The 17108-nt window shown below is 40.6% G+C and overlaps 1 protein-coding gene and 1 pseudogene across 1 annotated transcript in view; one reads left to right on the top strand and one right to left on the bottom strand.

Moving 5' to 3' along the window:
* LOC102261401 overlaps positions 1 to 5356 on the bottom strand; it is a 51907-nt pseudogene extending 46551 nt beyond the window's left edge.
* FRYL (FRY-like) overlaps positions 1 to 17108 on the top strand; it is a 238460-nt gene that overhangs the window by 15975 nt on the left and 205377 nt on the right. The gene's annotated exons all lie outside the window — the stretch shown is intronic.

The raw sequence follows: 17108 nt of genomic DNA, 5'->3' as shown, positions 1-17108 counted from the left end.
GTATGTACCCAAAAGAATTGAAAACAGGTATTCAAACAAATACTTGTACATGAATATCCACAGCAGTTTTACATTAGCCAAATTACATAGCAGTTTACATTAGCCAAACGGTAAAAACAGCACAAACGTACATCAACTGATGAATGGATAACCAAAAGCTGGTATTATATCCAGACATAAAAATGAACGAAGTACTGATAAATGCTCCAAAGTGTGTGAACCTCAAAAACATGATGCTAAATGAAGGAAGCTGAACACAAAGGATCACATATTGTATGATTTCGTTATAGGAAATATTCAGGTCAGGTAAATCCATGGAGACATGAATCCGATTAGTGGGTGCCAGGGGCATGGGGAAGGGGGAGTGACTGCTTAACAGGTCCAGGTTTCCTTTTGGGGTGCTGAAAATGCTTTGGGACTATAGAGATGTTGGTTGCAAATCATTAGGAATATACTAAACTGTACACTTTAAAATGGTTAATTTTTGTATTATGTGTGTTTTATCTAAATTGAAAAAGCATCAGTACATACAAGTCAGTTGACTAGCATCAAGGGTCCAGAAATAAACCCTATGATATATATATATTTTTTACATAGGTGATAAGATAGTACAACAGGGAAAAGATAGTCTTGTCAGCCAGTGGTGCTGAGACAACTGGAGATCCACATGCAAAAGAAGGAATTTGAAGCCCTCCTCCCACAATCCACAAAAATTAACTAAAAATAGATCATAGACCTAAATGTAATAACTAAAATGATGACATTCTTAGAAGAAAATAAGAGTAAATCTTACTACCCTGGGTTAGGCAAAGCCTTCTTAGATATACTCCTAAAGGCACAAGCACCAACATATAAAATAGATAAATTGGAATTCATCCAAATAAAACTTTTGTGCCTCAAAGGACACCAGGGAGAAAGTGAAAAAGTAACGCATGAAATGGGAGAATATATTTGTAAATTGTATCTAATAAGGGATGTTTATCTAGGATATACAGTGTTTGGCAAAAGTAGGTTTACGGTTGTTAGAATGGAAAATCATACAGTAATTAAAAAATAATACAAAAATAAACTCTGGTTCTAGTTGGTATTGCTAAGCGGTTAGAGCACTGCCCAGTGTATGGAAGGGTCACGGGTTTGATTCTGGGTTAAGGGCAAGTACCTGGGTTGTAGATTCAATCCTGGGGCACATGAGGGAGGCAACCAGTAGATGTGTCTCTCACATTGATGTTTCTTTCCTTCCTTCTCCCCCTCTCTCTCTCTCTCTCTCTCTCTCTCTCTCTCTCTCTCTCCTTTCACCCCTTCCCCCCTCCCTTCCTTCCAATCTCTTTTTTTTTTTTTTAAAAAAAGGAAAAAATATTCTCGGGTGAGAATTACCAAAACACACACACACACACACACAGCAACAGAAATAAGGTCTGTAAACCTACTTTTGCCCCACCCTGTATAAAGAACTCTTAACAACTCAAAAAGACAAATAGCCTAATTAAAATGATGAATAAACGGGTGAATTTCATGGTATGTGAGTTATACCTCATGAAAACTTAAAAACGAGTCAAGTGGAATCTGTTCAGAGGAGGTTTTATCATCTTACAGGACTTAGAATTAGAATCCTAGCCTTTTTGCTGCGTCTCTTTTCCCTTTCACCTCCCCCCATAGCCCCTCCCGACTTCTGTCGGCTGTACCTTTTATACTGAGCCGGTTGAAAACCATTGCATTCTGTCCTGTAGCCTTACTGAAGTCTTTGGTGCTTTGTTTTGATGTTGTCCCTGTGCCTTTTGATTATCATGCACATATTCCTTGCAGAGTGGAGTCGGGAGTTACGGTGACATTTCCTTCCACACACCCGTGTCGGGGCGCCACGCCAATCGAAGGGTGATGTTCCTGGTATCAAAGACAAATGAGGGCTCTTTTCCTGTCATCCATCAGTTGCTCAGAGTCATGTCCTGCATATATTATTCACATTTGAACCATGACTTCCTTGAATAGCTCTTTGGTTTTTCCTGGTGTATTATTTTGATTGTCTTTGGCAGCATTTTACAGAATGTCCAGCCACAGGTGACACATGTGATTGTCCTGACCTTTCTCTTGTTGCCAGTGGCTGCTTAGCTCCAAGCATCCTTTTCTTCCTACGGGGAGAAAGGGATAGAATGGGTGGCAGCTGCTTTTTTTTAATCTTTCTCGTTTTAAAACATGTGTGAAAAATTTTAAAACTTTTAAAAAAAACTTGTGAGAATAGGAATGTGAACCTTATCTACATTTCGCCTAGACTCATTAGTGATAAACATTTTGCTATGTTTGTCTTCTCCTTTCTTTATCTTTGGCTACGTTTCTAGATCTATACTTAATACTTTTATTTTGGTGAATCTTTTGAGAGAAAGTTGCAGGGATCATGAGTTTTTAACTTTAACGATTTCCTCACATATCACCTAAGAAAAGGACTCTCTTGTGATCACGGAGCAATGATTAAGTTCAGGAAATTTAACATTAGTTGCCACAGGTTGAGTTCTTTGGGAAGCAGATGCAGAATTAGGATTGCATGAAACTAAAAGAAAGAGGCAGACCTGCGCAGGTGGGGCTGTCGGGTGTGGTGACACCTGTCCGCCAGCACAAGGAGCAGATCTGGCGCCCAGATGGTCATTTGAGGAGTTCTGTGCTGGGCAGAAACGGCTTATCCTGTACTTTGCCTTTCTCGGTTAGGTGCTATTCCAGAGAATAGCGAAACCCTCTTTTGAAAGCTGAAGTCAACTCTGATGAAGCTAACTGCTTAGCCATCCTCTTCACACCTGGCAGTGAGTCTTTTGGATGTGAGTGGTGCATCTCTATGTCTCCCACAATACCAGTATCTAATATATAGTCCATATTCAAGTTCACCAGTTGCCCAGTAACTCCCTACAAAAGACACACCTCTCTCTCTCTCTCTCTCTCTCTCTCTCTCTCTCTCGGAGGAAAATCTTTCAAAGAGCTCCCCAGATGACTTTCCTGTGTCTCTTTGGCCTGAACTGAATTGTTTGTCCCCAACGGGACAGGAGCAGCTGCTCAGGCCAGTGGCTGGCAAAGGAGAATGGGATTTCCAGGCTTAGTGTCGACCTGTGGTGATTCACCCCGTGGGCCTGGGGAATGGGCTTCTTCTCTCATCATATGCTTCTCACCTGATAACCTTAGAACGAAAGAAAAAAAATTAGGTTCCTCTAGCAATAAGGGAGGGAAGCTGTGGGCAGCATTCTGCTGGAGTTTTCTGTTACATATCTTTTCTCTACTGAGAGAGAAACATCACATTCCTGTCATGAAGCCAGCTTTTCAGTTATTCTGCCTTTTGAACAGAACCCATTCCTTTCTTCCTTTCATGGAGCTCACTGATTTTCTGTTGTAATAGGATGAGTTATTGTCTAGTCCTGCCTCGCAGCTGCCATCCTGGGAGTCCTTTTTCATTTCACTCTTGGATCGCTTCCACTGCCTCTTGTGTTCTCACATCTACTTTATTAGGTTTCCATACTCGTTTGCTAGAGATCCTCCAGGAATATGTCCTCATATGTCTGATAATGTCTCTATTCTACCTTTTCACTTGATTGAGCATTTGGATATAAGAGTCTAAGACAAAATTCTTTCACTCTGGAAAAAAATTTGAGACTGTTCTGCTACAGTTGAGTGTTTCTGGTGTTAGTCAGATTCTTCCTGTGTTTTTCCCCCTCAAATCACTCAGAATCTTTCGGTGGTTGTGAAATTTCACAGGATTTGTCTAGATGTCTTATCTTCATGGAACAGAGTGTAGGTCGCTTCCGTGCCTTTATCTCCTGGCCCCTGTCTTACTTTGTACCTGGACTTCATTACTGATTGCACTTCTCTTACTCTGGTGATTTTTAACATCGATAATGGATGGTCCATCCAGTACCTCTGACAGACACTGCACCTGTTAGTCATTCCTCTCTTTCTGGCTAGTAGAAGCCCACTTTGGTTCGGGTTACGTAGTGCTCATGTGCTTCATGGGCTCCCCCCATCCAGCCCAAAGCCTGCAATTTGTGAATGGTGCTTAGCCTAATGTCATTTGTGTTTTTCCCATTCCTCTTGCCAGTGATAGGTTTAGGCATAGTGACTCTTGAGGGAAGTCTGCTGGGACCCAGGTTTTCTTCCATTTGTGAAGCTATATCTTTTCTTTTGGATGTTGTCATGTGAGCTCATGACTCTTAGAGTTGCTGCGGCCATCTTGGGTCATTGAGGAGAGAGATGATGAATGACCTTCAGCCCAGAATTATCTAAAATTGAACTCCCGATAGTCTTCCCTCTCCCCAATTTTTCACTCCATCTTTCCAGTTGCAGAGGCCAGAAATCTTGGCATTGTCCCTAACTTTACTCTTTCTGTCACATCCCACATTCTGTTCATTGGGAGATTGTGTGAATTCCCCTTCAAATTGTATTTATAATCTGACTATTCCCCCCCCTCCCCTATTTATACCACAACCATCCTTGTCTAAGCCACTACCATTTCTTGCCTGGGTTATGCAATAGAGCAGTGCCTACCCAGGAATTTTCTTAGTGCTCAACTAGACAGACCAGGATTGCTCTAGGCCACATTACACATCAGATTCACTTGAGGACATGGGACAGGAACCACAGCTCACCAGCAGGGAAGCATCAGGTGTTCTCCTTGGTGGGGGTCCTTGCAGCAGTCCACGGAGAGAAGAGCCAGAACTGTTCTCTGTGTCTCTTCTCTCTTTCCAGGTGAAGCTTAGGTGTGAGTAAGGAGGCTCACGAGTGGGTATGCAGCAAACCTGGCTTACGGGGCCCGTGTTCCACGAGAGCCATTCATTGCCTGGTCTAACAACCCATGAGCATAGCTCCCAGGATCCCTACAAGGTACACCCCCAATTGTAGGAGTCACTACACTAAGCCCAACGTTCCAGCCACTCACCAGGTATTGATAGTTCCTCGCAGTCCCAAGCAATTTACCAGCGGGTCAATTTTACCATAAACCATGTTGCCTAGTAACACAGCTGACATTCTGCCTGTATGGTTTCCTGGGAAACAGAGCTAGAAGGTTAACTGAATTCAAAACCAGCTTCTCATGCTGAAAGACAAGGGTTTTACTAACACTTCAGTCACAAATAGCTTCCTATGGAGAGCTCCCTGTACAGTAGCCAGAGTGACCTTTTCCAAACGTATGGCAGCCATGCTAGTCTTCGGCAAACCCTGCAGTGGCTCCCCAGCTCACTACAGCACGTTTGTCTGCTGGCCCTACCTGAGTTGGTCCCTCGTAACCTCTTTCTGGTTTCCTGCATTGCCCTTGCTTGTCAGCTCTAATCACCCTTGTTCTTGCCAGGCGTTTTTCCTCCTTGGGGCCATTGTGTTGGCTCTTCCCCATGGCTGGAACATGCTTACCCCTGACATCCATTTGGCTGACTCTTCAAATCTTTGCTCCTCCCCCCTCCTCCCATAGCTTTATACTCCCATAATTTACTTATTACATATACTGTTTATTGTCTCCCACAGTTAGCATGAAAGCTACAAGAGGGCAAGATTCTTTATCAGCTTAAAATTATTTTGAATTTTTCTTGAGATTTCGTCTTTGACTATGTGTAATTTAGAAGTATGCTGTTTAATCTCCAAGTATTTTGCGATTTTCCAGTTAACTTTCTGTCATTGATTTCTAGTTCAATACCAAAATGATTTCTATTTTCTTAGATTTGTTAAGGTGTATTTTATAGCCCACAATGTCTTCTATTTTGGTGAATGTTTCAGGTGAATGTGAGATGAATGTGTCTTCTGCTCTTGTTGAAGGAAGTAATCTAGGTATGTCAGTTATAACCAGCTGATTGATGGTGTTGTGGCGTTCAACTACGTATGTCCTTAATTGATTTTCTGCATGCTGAATCTGCCCATTTCTGATAGAGGGGTGTTGATGTCTCCAACTATAATAATAGTGGATTCATCTATTTTTCCTTGCACTTTATCAGTTTTTGTCTCACGTATTTTGATGCTCTGTTGTTAGGCATATACACATTGAGGATTGTTATGTTTTGGAGACTAGACCCCTTTATTATTATGTAACTAGAGGCCTGGTGCACGAAATTCATGCACAGGTAGGGTCCCTAGGCCTGGTCGGCGATCAGGGCCAATCGGGGCCTTCTGGCTGCTGGCTGGGGCCTTTCTTCCCTGGCTGCTGGCTGCTGGCTGGGGCCTTCCTTCATTCTGTGCCACCCCCAGGTGGTCAGCGCACGTCATAGCCAGCGATCATACTCCCGGTCTCCCGGTCAAACTCCCAAGGGGACACTTTGCATATTAGGAATATATATATTCCTCTTTATCCCTAATTACTTTCTTTGCTTTAAGTTTGCTCTTTGTGAAATTAATATAGCTACTCCATTTTTTTTCTTTTTAAATTCTTACCTGAAGATACACTCTGCTGATTCTAGAAGCGGGGAGGGAGGGAGGGATGGAGGGGGAGGGAGAGAGAGAGAGAGAGAGAGAAGCAAACATAGATGCATGAGAGAAACATTTAGTTGGTTGCTTCCCGTATGCACCCTTAACCCTTACTGGAGATGGCACCTGCAACCTAGGTATGTGCCATGACTGGGAATTGAACCAGCAGCCTTTCAGTGCATGGGGCGATGCTCCAATCAACTGAGCCACACTGGCCAGAGCTGCCTTGCTTTTCGATCTTCTCTAATAGTCTTTGTCTTTTAATTGGTGCATTTTAGACTGTTGATGTTCAAGTCAGTTATTACTGTAGTTGGATTAATAGCTACCGTATTTGTTACTGATTCTATTGTCGCCCTTGTTCTTTTTTTGTCTGACCAAGCAGTCAAGTATTGCATATTTGAAAAATTCTTCGGCCCAGCGGTTGAAAATCGCTGCTCTATACTGTGAGCTTCACAAGTGCTTATCAGTCTGCCTCTCCTCCCCTAAATGGAATGGTTGATTTTTTGAAGGCATAATCTATTAATTAAAATCCTCTATTTCTATGGTTATAATCCATTTCTCATTATGATGCCATATTTCTCTTTTTCTGCCTCAGAAGCTTCTTTCCACTTACCAGATTTGCTGGATTTGTTGAATTTTAATCAATTTTTTTGGAATTTTCAAATGCTAATTAAGTTATGTTAGCTTATATGCTACAATGTAAAAAATCCCCAAGTTTTCAGTGCTTAAAGCACAAAGATTTATTTCTCACTTAATGTCAAGTCCATGCCTTTTAGGCAGATTGCCTTCTGTGTACAAGCTTAGCATTGAACATGTAGATCCACACCTGCCTCCATGATTGCTGAGATGGTGGGAGAGAGGTACAGAGCCCAGCACAGGGGTCAAATGCTTCTGTAGGGAAGTATAGATATCACTTCTACTCACATCTTATTGGCCAAAACAAGTCACATGACCACAATGAACTTGAAGAGGGAGAAGGAAAGTCTAATCCTTTATTATGCCCAGAAGGAAATGGAAACTGGGTAAGGTGAATAATATCCTTTATATCTTTCTGTATTTTTTTTTTTTGATTATCTGATTGTAACTTTTTTTTGTGTGAGAGACTCTAAGTTTCTAATCCTCATTGTGGACACTCCTTTGGTAAGCCTGATTACCACTCCTCCTCATCCCCTCCACCCCCCAAAAGAGTGAATAGCTTAGAACAGCGGTTCTCAACCTGTGGGTCGCGACCCCTTTGGCGGTCGAACGATCCTTTCACAGGGGTCGCCTAAGACCATCCTGCATATCAGATATTTACATTACGATTCATAACAGTAGCAACATTACAGTTATGAAGTAGCAACAAAAATAATTTTATGGTTGGGTCACAACATGAGGAACTGTATTTAAAGGGCCAGAAGGTTGAGAACCACTGGCTTAGAAAAGCAAAAGGTTTTTGCCTTTCACACCTTTGGTTAGAAGTTAGCCAAGATCATTTTCCTTGGAATTCAAAAAATTTGGGTCAGTTCTCTGTATCTGCTGATTCCTTAAGGTTGTAGATTTTTTCATATATCCATTATTCTGTAGATAAATGGCACAGATTCTATCCCAGCCTGACATGACATTTTATTCTCTCTTCCCCTTCTCTCAAATCATGGTCAGACTTTGTTGAAGATTGTAGTTAGTATTTAGCCCAGTGAATATGATGGAGGGAGGGATGGAGCATGGGCCATTTTTCTTCTGGGATGCACCTAAGCAGAGTGGATGGGGAAGCAGGCTCTCAGAGCAGATAATGAATGGTTGATGTAATGGCAGGTTGCTTCTCCTTCCCCATTGTTACCACCTTAAAATATCTTTGTGGAAACTCAGAATTTCAGGTGTGGGGTGAGACCCTTTTCTAATTTCTAATGTTGCTTGAGTTTTCCTGTGTCGATTAAGTCATCTTGGGATATTGGAACAAGGAGCTAGTAAAATACATAACTTTAGGTTATCATCTGAGTATCGTTCCTTCTTTTAAGCTTGTTTTGATGTAGGTTGATTCAGATATATTAGCAAGGAAGAAAGGAAATGTTTGAAACCTTTGTTTTCTGGAAACATTAGGTTATATCTCAAAATGGATTTAAGGGTATGCAGATATATTGGGCTTATTTGTTGAAGACAAGAAGTTCGCCTTTCTTCCTCTGTTATCCTGCACTCTTATCTTCTCTAACAGCTGTAAAGTGGAAATTTGTGAAGTCGTTAATATTCATTTGGTTGAATAAAATGTTTGAAAGTCTATATATTGACTTTTTTTTAGCGCATGTCATTTATTTTCATTGGCATCATTTATTTAATCAACAAATGTTTATTGTGTGCCTGTGAGCCTGGAGATTATAAACATTAAACAAGACAGTCTCTGCCCTCCTGGAGTTTGCCTTTTAATTGGGTAGACAAAATTAAAGAAATATTGGATGATAAAACTCTATGATGAAAAACTAAGTGTAGCTAGAGCGTGATGGCGTGCAATTATTTCAGCTAGGGTGGTGGGGAGGGCCTCTTTGGGGAAGTAACATTTTGCAGTCACTCTATGATGAAAAACTAAGTGTAGCTAGAGCGTGATGCGTGCAATTATTTCAGCTAGGGTGGCGGGGAGGGCCTCTTTGGGTAAGTAACATTTTGCAGTAGTCTGAATGAAGGGAGGGAACAAACCATGCTCTAGGGGAAGAACTTTCCCAGCGAAGGGATTATAGGTGCACCCATCCTTCATCCCCCCAGTGTGGGAATAAGCTTCTTGAACTTGAAGAATAGTGGGAAAGTTGGTGTGGCTAGAATAGAGGAAAGGAAAGGTTAGAAAGGCTGGGGATATTTTTTCTTCATTTGATGGGAAACTACCGGAAGATTTCCGAGCATGGGAGGAGAGAATAAATGTATATTCCAAAATGGTCATTCTGGTTACTGTGTGGAAGGAAATTGGGGAATGAGTAGATGCAGGAATATCAGTTAAGAGGCTACTTTAATTGTTTGGGCCAGAGATGATGATGAGCAGTGGATGGGAGAGAAATGGTCTGAAAATAGAGTTGACAGAACTTGTTGATGAGTTAGATGTGAGGGTGTGAAGTAAAGGAAGGAATAAAAGCGACGGCCAGATTTTGGGCCTGAACAACTAGAGAAATGATGGCATTATTTACTGAGGTGCAATGCTGGGGGTAGGTGTAGATTTAGGAGAACCTATTGAGAGTTGAGTTTGAGACCTATTCGATGTCCAAATGGATAGTTGCATCTGTGGGGTTAGTGCTCAGGATTGGGGGAGAGAGCATAGAGACACCATCTATATGCCGACAAATCCCAAATTTGAAGTTAAGACCTTGAGATTGGGTAAGGTCCCTTAGAGGAAAATGGCAGTGGAGAAGACAGCCAGGAGCTGAGCCTGGGCTCTTTCACGTTCTGAGTTGGGAAGAAGGCAGAGGAAGAGCAGCCAGCTCACGAGGAAGCGGAAGGAAACCGGGAGAGCATGGCACTTTGCTGTCCAAGGGAACAGGGACTTTCAAAAAGGGGAGCGAAATGCTGCCGTAAAGTCGAGTGAGATGGGAACTGATACTGACCGTTGGATTTCATGCGGTGCAGAGGTCATTGGTGACACTGACAAGCGGCCCTGTGGAGTGGTGGAAGTAGAAAGCCTTGGAGTTGGATAGAGGAGAGAATGGGATTGAGGGAAGGTGGTGAAATACTGGATAGCGACAACTGTGTGGAGCACTTTTATTATAGAGGGGAGCAGGGAAGTGCACCAGTCACTGGCAGGGGTTTTGTTGCCAAGAGAGGTAAAAGGCTAGTATGTGGGGATTCAAGCTCCCCTCTACCCTCCCCCCCTCTCCACACGCACACCTACCTTCCCCTCCACAATGCCAAGCAATTCCCAGACACCAGGTAGGTGTCTTGTAATGCAACTCAATTCTGACACCACCTGGAAATAGCATTAGATTCCACAGGTTAAGATCTCAGTCCTATAGACTACTTGCCCTGTCCACTTCAGATGACAGTTGCAAACCCAGGTTGTCACCTGTGCTTCTGACCTGCTGCTGTAGATTGGAGGTTCCAATAGCCCCTCCCTGAGTTCAATTAATTTGCTAGAGTGACGCAAAGAGCTGGAAGAAATGTTTTACTCACTATGTTGCCAGTTAAGGATATAACTCAGAAACAGCCAGGTGGGAGTGATGCAAGGTATGGGGAAAGGGCACGGAGGTTCCATTCCCTCTGAGCACACCACTCTCCCTGCATCATGTGTTCACCAACCGGAAGCTCTTCGGACCCGATGAGTCATTACATAGGCATGATAGAGACATCATTGACCATTGGCAGGTGATCAGCCTTCAGCTGCCCCTCCCCTTAAAGGTGGGTGGGACTGAAAGTTCCGACCCACTAAATCAGCGATTCTCAACCTGTGGGTCGAGACCCCTTTGGGGGTCGAATGACCCTTTCACAGGGGTCGCCTAAGACCATCGGAAAACACATATATAATTACATATTGTTTTTGTGATTAATCACTATGCTTTAATTATGTTCAATTTGTAACAATGAAAATACATCCTGCATATCAGATATTTACATTACGATTCATAACAGTAGCAAAATTACAGTTATGAAGTAGCAACGAAAATAATTTTATGGTTGAGGGTCACCACAACATGAAGAACTGTATTAAAGGGTCGGGGTATTAGGAAGGTTGAGAACCACTGCTCTAAATCACAAGGTTGGTTCTCCTGGCAACCAGCCCCTATCCTTAGGTTCAGTCTAAAAGTCACCTCATTAACACAAAAGACACTTATGGCTCTCATCACTTAGGAAATTTCAAGGGTTTTAGGAGTTTTGTCAGAAATGGGACAAGACCAAATATATATATTTACATATTATAAATCACAATATCACAGGAGAACTTTTTTTTCTTTAATGTGGGTGATTATTATAGTATGTTTGTAGACTGATGGACATGATCCCCAGAAATGGAGAAAAAAGATGTGAGTTTTTTGTTACCTTGAAACTTATATTCTGAGTTTTAAAAACTGGTTTGGAGATGCGTGGTGTTGGGTGGAAGTTTTCGCTACCCCACCCTCTTCAGGGAGCCTTTGTAATTTTTTTTTATTTTTCTCCTTTTGGCTTGCTTAGTCATATTGTGTATCTTGATAGATTCTTATCTTTCACATTTCTGGTAAATGGTGATTATTAGGAAGTTGAACCAATTGTGTATTAAAAAATGTAAAAGAGATTTAACAGGGAATGTTTCCCAAGGCCCATTGTTTACCGCAAAAAGGAAACCACTGACTTCTTGTTACATCAGTGAAGATAAAATTGTTTTGTGAGCACAGTACTCCTTTTGTTGGTAACACTTTTCAGACTGTGATCAAAAGGAACTACTTTGTGAAAACAATGTTAATGGGAAATGTAGACTTTTGTTACTAGTGGGGATGTAATTAGTGAGAGCCCTTAAAAAACTGGTTTCTTTTCATAACATTTTAAAATCTTCTAATTGTGGAGATATTTGCTATAATTTAAATTATGAAAAGATACAGTTTAAGCAAGTAAGAAGTTGGGTATTTAGTTTTTAATTTTTTGAAATGTACTTCAAGTTTTAATTTTAAGGGAGAGAATGTAGCAATACAGGATGGTGAGAATATTTACTTTCATTCTGAAGCAGAAGGAAATGCATAATACTGTGAAGATAGTTAATATTATAGTTAATATTATAGTGAGACTGTATTTAAGGTGTAAGTAGACTATATATCCCAACCTCATTATCTCCCTTCCCATTGTAAATTCATGCTTAATAGAAAAGTTCTTGTCACCAAGGCTAGTATGTGGGGATTGATAAAAACAACATTTAGAGAAGGCAGGGGATGTGATAGTAAATTTGGGCTCACTGGCGACCAACCTTTTTGGATTATTGGACTTTTCAGTTGGAATTTTATCTTCTACCCCTGCCTTTCAATGCCTTCCGCCTCCCATCCCTGCTGAAAAAATCCATTGTTTCTAATATCTTTGTCAATAATAAAGTTTCCCAATTTTTGAGTACCTAAGAAATGTACCTATGGACAAACATCACAGAAAAGCAGAGATTATGTTTAGATTCAAATGTGTGACCCTTCCACTAGTGTAGTGATTCTCAATATTTTTTCTTTTCTTTTTTTGGTCTACAAATAATTACCGGGTACATGTTAGTCTCTTTTTCCTTTCTTTCCGTAATTTGAGTCTTCTAAATCTGCAGAGTAGTGTCATATAATATGGAATATGTTTAAACCATGTCCTTTGTGCAATTTTGGAGTTATTGTTGAAAAGTAAATAACACGAATGAACCTTGAGGCACATCATGGTGAGTGGAATAAGCTAGTCACAAAAGGACAAATATTTCTTAGGAGGTACCTGGAGTAGTCAAACCCATAGGAACAGAAAGTTGAGTGCTTGTTGCCAGGGCTGGGGGCAGGGCAGAAATGGAGAGTTATTGTTTAATGAGCGCGGAGTTTCCGTTTTGCTACATGAAGAGTTCTGCAGATGGGTGGCGGTGATGTTTGCACAACAGTGTGCTAGTACTTTAATGCCACTGAACTATACACTTAAAAGTGGTTAACATGGTCAATTATATGTTATGTGCATTTTACCACAATTTTTTAAAAAATGTAAATGACAAAACTATTTTGGCAAAGCTTGCCCTCTCTCCCCATGTTTGGTAGATTTTAAAAAATATATTTTTATTGATTTCAGAGAGGAAGGGAGAGGGGAAGAGAGAGATAGAGAAATATCAATGATGAGAGAGCGTCACTGATTGGCTGCCTCCTGCACGCCCCTTACTGGGAATCGAGCCTGCCACCCGTGCATGTGCCCTGACCTGGAATCTAATCATGACTTCCTGGTTCATAGCTCGACACTCAACCACTGAGTCACACCGGCCGGGCCATTTTTTTGGTAGATATTAGTGAATCAAGTTGTTCTTTTTTTCTTTTCATTTTATTTATTTATTTAAAATATATTTTATTGATTTTTTTATAGAGAGGAAGGGAGAGGGATAGAGGGTTAGAAACATCGATGAGAGAGAAACATCGATCAGCTGCCTACTGCACACCCCCTACTGGGGATGTGCCCGCAACCAAGGTACATGCCCTTGACCAGAATTGAACCTGGGACCCTTCAGTCCGCAGGCCAACGCTCTATCCACTGAGCCAAACCAGTCAGGGCTCATTTTATTGAGATGTATTTGACTCTGTATAAGTTTAAGGTGTACAGCATAATGACTTGACATATATATATATATGAAATGATTACAAATCAAGTTGTTGATTAAGTCATGAAATAGTGAGTTGCTGTTCTTAACATCACGAATCTTTGTGAGGTTCCCATAAATTGAAAACTAATTGCATATCAGAAATTTTCATTATCTTAACTTCCAGAGGTGTCAATTTTTAAGCTGTTACTTTTAGAGCAAAGAGTACAGTTCGGATGGAAAAGATGTTTTGTTTTGTATGTCAATTTAAAAAATATTTATTGAGTACTCCTTTTGAATGAACAACAGTAATGACATTTGTTGAGTGGTATCTATTGGCTATTGTCTGAGTTTATACTATACTTCTAATTCTTCTAACACTTTATAATCCTTGTAAAACAGCCCTTGAAGGTGTTACTGTTGAGAAACGCAAGGCTCTGGATAAATGATTTTCTCCTTTAAAAAGGATTTTAAGGAATTTCAGTGCAAAGACATGAAAGGAGGCCATTCCAGATGGATGAATGATAGGGGTGTAGGAATGAATGGGGTGTGTTTGCACAGAGCCCAGTTCAGCCTGACTAGTTAGAGAACATTATCGAGATGGGCTAGCCGCTAGCAGCTTATTCTTTTCCATTAGGATCCTTGACTTTGAAACTAATGAACTTCTGGAACTTATCCTGTAGGCGTGTGGAGCACCAATGAATTACCAAGCCAGGGAGTTTCATGATTAGAGTTGTATGTTAGGAAGGTGCATTTGGCAGCAATATCAGGTAGTATTGGAGTAGTGAGAGGGGTGGTCAGAGCAGTTAGAATGACCACTTAGAATTCTTTTGAAGTCATTAGGAAGAGTTAGTATTGTCGTGATTGGGGTCAGTGCACAGGACTGGTAGTTGAGGATAAGTTGATCGGTGAGAAAGTAGAGGCACAAATGTGTAGTAAGAGGAAATAAAGAGGAGTCTGTGGTGCATGAGTAAGTTTTTTTTAAATGATTTTGTTGTTGTTGCTTAATGGTCACCTGAATACACAGGTGAGATGTAGGTTTAGCTTTCAGAAGGAGGCTTCGGAGAGCCTGAGCACAGGAAGAGGGACTTGGCAGCCTTGAGTGGAATATGAAGCTTCCATTGTGCACCCCCTTTCAGTTTGAGAGATGAGAGTATCTGTAGAGAGGAAGGGACTGTGGGGTGTCTGGGAACTTGAAGGGTAGAAAAGTCTCAACCTCTCTAAGAGGGAACTCACTGGGGACAACCATCACTCTTTTTCGGAGCACGAGATAGAATAATAGTAATGTAATAGTAGTGTACTTCCATTAGTCTTTTACGCAAATAACTTATACAAGATCAAGTTTCTTCTCTCTATGCAATATAGTTTCTTCTCTCTTATGCAACCCAGTAGTTGCTGGTTAAACGAATTTGGTTAAAATGAGGAATAATAGGAAAGAGACGTACCTTAAATATTTTATAATTCATAAGTGTTTTAAGTGCTTACATATCATCAGTCTTCTGCTGTATAGCTGAGGCCTTCTGTTGAGGATATTTTATTTTATTTTTTAAAAATATATTTTATTGATTTTTTACAGAGAGGAAGGGAGAGGGATAGAGAGTTAGAAACATCTATGAGAGAGAAACATCGATCAGCTGCCTCCTGCACACTCCCTACTGGGGATGTGCCCGCAACCAAGATACATGCCCTTGACCGGAATCTAACCTGGGACCCTTGAGTCCTCAGGCCGATGCTCTATCCACTGAGCCAAACCGGTTAGGGCTGTTTAGGATATTTTAAAAGTGACTTGCCTTTTTCAAATTGAAAAGCTTAAGTTTCAGCAACAAAGTATTTTCTTTTTGTGCTCATATTTTTGACGTAATATGTAACTAAATTACATCACTATAGTTAATACAACTGGCATAAACAGATTTTGGAACAAATAAAATTTACTCTTGAGCCCGGCTGGTGTTGCTCAGTGGTTGAGCATCAACCTAGGAACCAGGAGGTCATAGTTCTGTTCCTTGTCAGGGCACATGCCTGGGTTGTGGGCTAGATCCCCACTGTGGGGCGTGCAGAAGGCAGCTAATCAATGATTCTCTCTCATCATTGATGTTTCTATCTCTCTCTCTCTCCCTTCCTCTCTGAAATCAATAAAAATATATATTAAATTATAAAAAAATTACTCTTGATAGGCATGCAACTTGGTTGTTGATAGAAAAATGAAATGGTGTATCAGAGAGAACCCCTCCTCCCCCCAAAAGGAAATGGAACCTCGGAAGTTGTGGCTTGTCCATGGTTTTAGGTTTGGCAAGAGTTTGGTTTTATCTTGAATTCAATTATATATTTTCCATTATATAGTATTTTGCAAGGTGATGAGGAATAATATGTGGAATATTGGTTAGTGCTGAGGAAATTATAGAATATATATATATATATATATATATATGCACATATACACACACACATATATATGTAATATAGCAGCTTTACTGAGCTAAAATCCACACACCATCCAAATCACCAATTTAAAGTGTATAATTCGAGGTTCTTGTATATTCACAGAATTGTGCAACCATCACCACAGTCGATTTTAGAACATTTTCATCATCCTCTAAAGAAACCCATCTCTTTTCCTGTGGCCCTAATCAAACTCTAACCTGCTTTCTCTCTATATAGAGTTGTCTATTCTGGACATTTCATATAATGTTAAGATTCATTTTTGTAGCATGTATGTATTAGCACTTCATTCCTTTTTATGGAAGAATAATGTTGCATTGGAGTGATATGTCACATTTTATTTATTCATTCATCAGTTGATGACATTTGTGTTGTTTCTGTTTTTAGCTATTACAAAAAGTGCTACTATACACATTTGTGTACCTATTTTTGCATGGCTGTATGCTTTCACTTCTTTTGGTATATATCTGGGAGTAGAATTGTTGGGTCATGTTTAACTTTTTAAAAAAATTTATTTATTTATTTATTTTGTTGTCTAAAGTTTTACATATGTCTCCTTTTTACTGCTTGACCCCCTCACCCGCCAAACCCACAGCCATTCCCGCCCCGGGCAAGTCCCCACCAGTCCCAGTGTCTGTGTCCATTGGTTATGCTAATATGCATGCCTACAAGTCCTTTGGTTGCTCTCTAACCCCCCCCCCCCTTCCCTGCCATTTGTCTCTGGATGTATTCTTGTTCATCAAATTATGTTGATCATTATATCCCACATATGAGTGTGATCATGTGATATTTATCTTTCTCTGACTGGCTTATTTCGCTTAGCATAATGCTCTCCAGTTCCATACATGCTGTTGCAAATGGTAAAAGTTCTTTCTTTCTTTTTTTTTTAAAGTGGAGAATGATGATTTTTATTTTTATTTTTTAAAATATATTTTATTGATTTTTTTTACAGAGAGGAAGGGAGAGGGATAGAGAATTAGAAACATCGATGAGAGAGAAACATTGATCAGCTGCCTCCTGCACACTCCCTACTGGGGATGTGCCCGCAACC

This window comes from Myotis brandtii, unplaced genomic scaffold (genome assembly GCF_000412655.1).
Source record: "Myotis brandtii unplaced genomic scaffold, ASM41265v1 scaffold10, whole genome shotgun sequence".
NCBI classification, from domain to species: Eukaryota; Metazoa; Chordata; class Mammalia; order Chiroptera; family Vespertilionidae; genus Myotis; species Myotis brandtii.
The sequence above is the reverse complement of the archived record's forward strand: the minus strand, read 5'-3'. Positions and strand labels throughout refer to the sequence as shown.